Source organism: Heteronotia binoei, chromosome 8 (assembly GCF_032191835.1).
Source record: "Heteronotia binoei isolate CCM8104 ecotype False Entrance Well chromosome 8, APGP_CSIRO_Hbin_v1, whole genome shotgun sequence".
Classification (NCBI taxonomy): Eukaryota; Metazoa; Chordata; class Lepidosauria; order Squamata; family Gekkonidae; genus Heteronotia; species Heteronotia binoei.
In genome coordinates this window covers 95,338,162-95,345,260 of record NC_083230.1, presented here as the reverse complement: position 1 = coordinate 95,345,260, position 7,099 = coordinate 95,338,162, and positions in this window count along the sequence as shown.

The following is a 7,099-nucleotide window of genomic DNA, read 5'->3' as shown; positions in this document are numbered from 1 at the left end:
TGATGCTCCACAAACAGTAGTGTTTCCCCTTATAGAGGAAATTGTTAAAATGTCTAAGGCAGGGGTGTTGAACTCATTTGTTATGAGGGCCAGATCTGACATAAATGAGACCTTGTTGGGCCGGGCTGGGCCATGGGTGAACCTATTTTAGATTAGGTAGCAGAGATAAAAACTTTTTAAAGGACACAAACATGACTAAATTTTTTTTAAAAAAACTTAAAATAAAGCTTGCTTAAAACATTAGCACTTGTGGGTCTTAAAGGTACTTTTTTATTTTTCTCTCACGGGATCCAGGGAACTGGGCAAAGGAAGCTCTGGCTCTTTCCCTCCTTCCCCAGGGGACCAGGAGGGGGAGGAGCCTCAACAAATGGAGAAAATTGACGTTTTGCTCTGTAGCTCCTGTGCAATTGAGCAAGCCTTGCAAAGCAAGTTGAGATGCAGAAGGAAGCAAGAGAGAGGGAGAAGGAAGCAGACAAGAGCCAGTTGCTCAGGGGCCTGATAGGAGCCCTCTGAGGGCCTGATTTGGCCCCTGGGCCACATGTTTGAATTGTAAGAATTTGTGGAAGAAACCATCCTCTTTGCCTGCCACATCCCACAGTGTTGAGAACCAATATCGTGTGCACCCTGAAAACTGTGCCTACCTATTTTCACATCCCATTCCATCCTCCTTAATAGCGGAGGAGATGCAGGGTAAATACAGAACAGGCACACAGTTGGCACCTGCAGATAAGGAGGGCAGAAAGATTGATGCCATTTCTCCCAAGTCTTATGCTACAGCTGCGTTGGGACTCAAAATAGCAAATTATCAGGCAATTATGTCTACCTATATGCTTTTCCTTCAGGATAAGTTTCAGCCGTTTGTAGAGAATTTGCCTGAGCAAGACAAACCTATGGCTAAGATATTGTTCTCGGAATTCTGTAAGCTGACGAAACAGCAGTTAAATGCAAGTAAGCATTCTGCAGAAACAGCTGTTAGAGGCTTAGCCTTTTCGATTGTCCTGAGAAGACATGCATGGATGCGATCCACTGTCCTTCCTCAAGATACTAGAAACCGTATAGAGGACTTGCCCTTTGAGGGCATGTCATTATTTTCTGAATCCACAAATGATTTTTTGAGGGGAAAACGCTAGAACAAGAAAACTGCCTGTTCTTATTGAGTTTCCAATCAACCTCAACAGCAATACAAGTAACGTTACCCATATACACCACAGCAGTCCAAATACCAACCATACCTCAAATACAGGTCCCAATACCAATATTCGTATCCTCAGCAGCGTCAATACAATATGCCATCGCAACATCAGTCCCGGCATCCAAACAATCAGCAAAAGAATATGCAACAGCATCAGAATCAGCCGAACAGGGAGCCGCAGCAGCAGCAGAAGCCGCTCTTCTGACTGCCTGTGCTTCCTTCGGTCTCCATGTTTCATGGGGGTCTCTCCCGATACTTACCTTCTTGGACTCAAATCACCTCTGATGCACGGGTCCTTAATATTGTTCAGTTTGGTTACAAATTAGAATTTCTAGCGTTGCCACCTTTGCAGGTGCCAACTGTTCGTTCTAAAGCTGTTCACCCTCAACTTCCCCTGGAATTGCAGGTGTTACTGGATAAAGGGGCAGTTGAGAGAGTTTCTGAATGCAACATCCTATTGGGGTTTTATTCAAGGTTCTTTTTGGTTCTGAAATCTGATGGGGGCCTCCGTCCCATTCTGGACCTGCGTTCCTTGAATGTATTTTTATTAGTTAAAAAGTTTAAAATGTTCTCCTTGTCGAGTCTACCACAGTTTCCCACTAAGGATTCGTGGTTTGCAGTTTCGGATCTCAAAGATGCTTACTTTCATGTTAGCATACATGACAGTAACCGTAAATATCTGCGATTCACAGTGGGATAAGACATTTACTAATTTTCTTCCTTGCCTTTCGGGCTGGCAACGGCACCACATGTGTTCACTAAGGTGCTTGCCATAGTGGTAGCCTTTCTAAGATCATAGGGATGTACGGTCTTTCCTTATCTTGATGACAGGTTGTTTGTTTCACAATCACAGTCACAACTAGAGTCCCATATATTTCTGTCGTTACAATGGTGCAACTGATTAGGATTGCAGGGTAAACAGAAAAAAATCACACCTCAATCCAATGAAGGTGCTGGATTTCATTGGTGCAACCATAGATTCGAATACAGCTCATTTATTTCTTCCTGCAGACAGGAAGAAAAAGTTGTTACTGCTGGCTACAACTTGTTTGAGGTATATGTGCCATTCAGCTCTCACTATCCAGAGGCTACTGGGGTCTTATGGTCTCTTCGGTCTTCTCTCTTCCTCATGCCAGATTGAGAATGCGGATATTGCAAAACTGGTTTCTTTGAGTTTTTTATCCCCAGAGGGATACTAATAGTAAACGCTTAACTATTCCCTGACATGTCCAAAGGGATATTAGCTGGTGGACTGTTAAGGCAAATCTAGAAAACGGAGTTCCTTTTGGTTCCCCTACTTTTGATTACACAGTTACTACTGATGCATCTTTGTCGGGATGGGGTGCTCACTGTAATAACAGAGTACCACGTGGTCTCTGGTCGGTGTATGAAAAGACTATGCATATTAATATCCTAGAATTGAAAGCTGTTTTTTATGTGCTTAACTCATTTGCAGATATCCTATCTGGTCATAGGGTCATGATTCAGACAGACAACGTAACAACAATGTATTATTTAAACAAACAAGGTGGCACGACGTCCATACGTCTGTGCAAACTAGCACTTCAAGTTTGGCATTGGTCAATCAAACACCGGATTTCTCTTCACGCTATTCATGTAGCAGGAGAAAACAATACTTTGGCAGACCATTTGAGTCGTCTACACACAGACAACTATCTGTGGTCCCTCAAAGAAGGGGAATTTCAAACACTGTGCGATACCTGGGTCATTCCAGAAATAGATCTCTTTGCCATACGGTCCAATGCCAAGTTACCCCAATTCTTCACCAGAGCGGGGTGGGATCCTGTTTCCCTGTGGGATGCATTCCAAATAGAATGGAGAGGGACCTTCCTATATGCTTTCCCTCCACTTTCACTTCTGCCTCAGGTGGTGGCTCGACTACAGTCTCCAGAGTCGCACTGCATTCTTATAGCCCCATTCTGGACTTCCCAGATTTGGTTTCCTCTGCTATGGCAGAGGGCATGGGGTGTATGCATTCCACTGTCAATCAGTACAGATCTCATACTAACCCCCGCCGGTCAATTGCCCGACCTGCAAAAACTGCAACTAACAGCCTGGTTAATTTCAGAACACATCTGAATCTTTGCTCTGATCAGGTTAATCTCATAATAAAACAAGCAAAGAAGCCTTCTGCTAGGGTCTCTTATTTGATGAAATTTCTTATATTTACTCGCTGGCTCAAGGGGACAAATTTCTCCCCTGATACTGCACCTATTCCTGTTGTGTTAGATTTCCTTTTGTCATTGAAAAATAGACACCTTGCAAATTCCTCAATAAAAGTTTATTTGGCAGCGATTTCATTTTATTATGAATAGGTTGATGGCTGTACTCTGTTTTCTCATCCTTTAACTAAGTCCTTTCGTAAAGGGTTGGATAATGTGTACCCTCTGGTACAGCCACCGTCACCGCAATGGTCCTTAACTCTGGTCCTAAGGGCTCTTTTAGAAAGCGCTTTTGAGCCTATGGGTACAATCCCTGTACATTTGCTCTCTATGAAGGTTGCCTTTTTGGTGGCAATAACTTCTGCAAGGAGGGTAAGTGAGTTGGCAGCCTTAAGGGTGGACCCTCCTTTCCTTCAATTTTATCCGGACAGAGTAGTGCTCAGTCCTTGCCTTTGGTTTTTGCCGAAGGTAGTTTCAAAATTCCATCTAGGAAAATCAGTAGTGTTGCCAATTTTGGCTGCTTCAGTACCTAATCTAAACTCCTCTATCCATAACCTAGACCTCAGGCGCAGCCTTCTGTATTACATAGGGAGAACTCAAAACTTCAGATGTTCCCCTCATCTATTCCTTTGTCACTCTGGCCCAAGAAAGGAACAAGCAGCGTCTTCGCAGACTATTTCAAAATGAGTAGTTGGAGCCATAGCCACAGCTTATGAGGTGTCTGATGCACCTTGCCCTTTATCTCTCAGGGCACACTCAACTAGATCGGTTGCAACGTCAGCTGCATACGCTAAAGGCGTTTCGTTGCAGGATATCTGTAACACAGCCACTTGGGCCTCGACTGATACTTTCGTAAAGCATTACTTAACGGATATGAGTCCGATAAGGGAGACGGAGGTAGCCAGAGCAGTGTTAGCCTTGGCTGGGCGACAGTAAATTGTCTCACCCCACATCCTTTTTGTAATGCCAGATAGCTTGGTAGTCTCCCATGTGGGGCTGCACAAGGCAAACGACAACGAAAACAGATTTGAAGTGGTAACCGCTGTTCATTGAGCTGCCTTGTGCAGACACACATCCCTCCCACCTGCCTTGTGTGAGACCTTTCAAGCTATATCTTATGTGTTTTCTTGCTTACCAAAAAAAAAAAAAGGAAATGAATAAAGGGTCTCAGATTGCGGCTCAGCAGAACTAAGGGAGTGTGTGGAGCCTGCCCCCTTTTATATGGCTCCGTTAGGCGGGAAATGGAGTCATTGGACAGGAGTGGGCGGGCTCCTCCCATTTGCAGAAGGCAACTCAATGAACAGCGGTTACCGCTGCAACCCTATTTGCTGTGAGGGAAGAGGACACCCACCTCCCCTCATGCTGGACAGCACTGTAGAACAGTCAGATGTGTTGTGGAAGGTGCAGCTGATCCATTTGTAATGGATCTTTGCCATTCCAGAGAAGATCCGCGGAAAAGAGGGATGAAAAAAGGAAGCTGACGTCTTCTGAAGTCCTGACAGATGTGGGTGTCTGAACGGTCAGTTCCAATCCACTCCTCAGCAGCAATGACTGCGCATCGGATGGGGTGTCTGAACGCAGCCATAGAAAGTAGTGTTGAGCCTAGTAGAATCACAGTTGAGAGAAGCCCTGAGGGGGATGTATAACCCCAGTTGAGAATATTTAGAGTTTATGAGAGAACAAAAACAGTTTGAACTACAAAAGTGGAAACAATTTAAAACTAAGGAAACAGAAAAGTGGAAAGCTAAAACAGAACTCAGAACTAGAGAAATGGATCTCAGAGCTCAAGAGATGGAAAGATTACAATTAAAAAGAAAGAGACTTAAGAATGGGGATAAAAAGGAGAGAACGCTGAACCCAGAGCTGATTTTCCTCAAGTTACTCCAAAGGATTTTATGGTATATGTGTCAGAAGAAGAACCACAAATCTTCCTGTCAACTTTTGAAAGGTCTTCTCAGAACTGGGGAATACCAGACACACCATATATGAAGCGTTTACCCAGTTTAATTAAAGGGGAGCTGGCTGAAATCTACAATACATTTCTCTCATATAAACCTGTTGTTTATGCTGAATACAAAGAGGCAGTATATGGCAGATTCAGATTGGGTGCTGATTACTTCAGAAAGAAGTTTATTGCCTCAGAAAGAGAAGTAATTTAAGCAAAGGCAAGGATTCAAATATGCAGACTCAAAAAAATTGCCACAAGGTGAACAAACAGGCCCCTAGGTATCTTAGCAACAGACACAATTGATACATTGCAGGAGGAGAGGAGAGACCCACACTCAGAAACACCTCATAGTACAGCTAAAATGTCCCAAGTAAAAAGAGCAGGAATAAAAAACTCTTGAGGTGTTTAAACTCTTGAAGTATTTAAGAAAAAAATTAAGACTGACCCTGAGTTAGAGGACATCAAAGCCAAGCAGAAGAGGTTGACAAAGAACATGACCATTTAGTGTGGGAAAATGAGCTAATTTGCAGGATTTGGAACCCAAAAGGGACCAAGTCAAATCGGGAGCCTGTAAAACAGCTGGTTATTTCTAAAATGTACAAATAACATCCCATGCTCAGCTCATTTAGGAATGAGTAAAACCAGGGCTTTTTTTTTAGTAGGAACATATGCAAATTAATTCCTGTGTGAAACAATGGTAATGCCAGGGAGTGTGGCCTAATATGCAAATAAGTTCTTGCTGGGCTTTTTCTACAAAAAAAGCTCTGAGTAAAACAGAAAAGGTTAATGAGAGACTATTACTGGCCCAGAATTTCACAAGACATGAAAAAGTACTGCCAAAGCTGTGAGATTTGTCAGAGGGTGGGGAAACAAGGGCATAAAATAAAAGCTCCTCTCAACCCCTTACCTATAATTGGAGAAGCCTTCCATAAAGTGGGAACTGACATAGTGGGGCCACTTCCCAAACCAGAAAGAGATACAGATCCATCCTAACATTAATAGACTTTACAACTATATACCCAGAGGCAGAGGCACTGTCTTCTGTGGATGTAAAATCAGTTGCAGAAGCACTTTTAAAGATTTTTCCAAGATTCCCTGCAGAAATACTATCTGATCATGGTACAGTGTTTCTGTCTGAAACCATGCAGGACATATGGGAATGTGATGACACCAAGCATTTGATGACAACTACTGCATTTCATCCCCAGTCCAATGGTCTTGTAGAAAAATTAAATGGCAGTTTTAAGGGTACGATTAAGGCAACTCAAACAATTGGGATTATAAGCTTCCCTATTTTCTCTTTGCATATAAGGAAGTACCTCAAGAATCCACAGGATCCTCCCCATTTGAACTAATGTATGAGGGCAGAAATGATGAGGGCAGGTACAGAGTAATATGTCAAGTGTGCAGGCCAGACAGAAACTTTGGTAAGACAGGAATGCCAGGCAAAGAACTGTTGAAGTGGGAGAGCAAGTGATGGTATTTTTACCTGTAAAAACCAATAAGTTGAAAGCAGCCTGGGGAAGACGGTTTGTAGTAAGCGATAGATGAGACTTAATCACATACAATATTTCTAGGATTAAAAATAACCAGCGGTGGAAGTTGGTCATGTGAATATGTTGAAGCCTTATTACTCTAGGGAGGTTGCCACCTTACAGATAGTCAGACAGGTAGATGTGGAAGAAATCACCCTTATGGATTTATTGGAAGAGACAAGAGGGTAGAATATACTTCAGCAGCTAGTATGGGACCATCAAACAGAACTTAATATCAAAA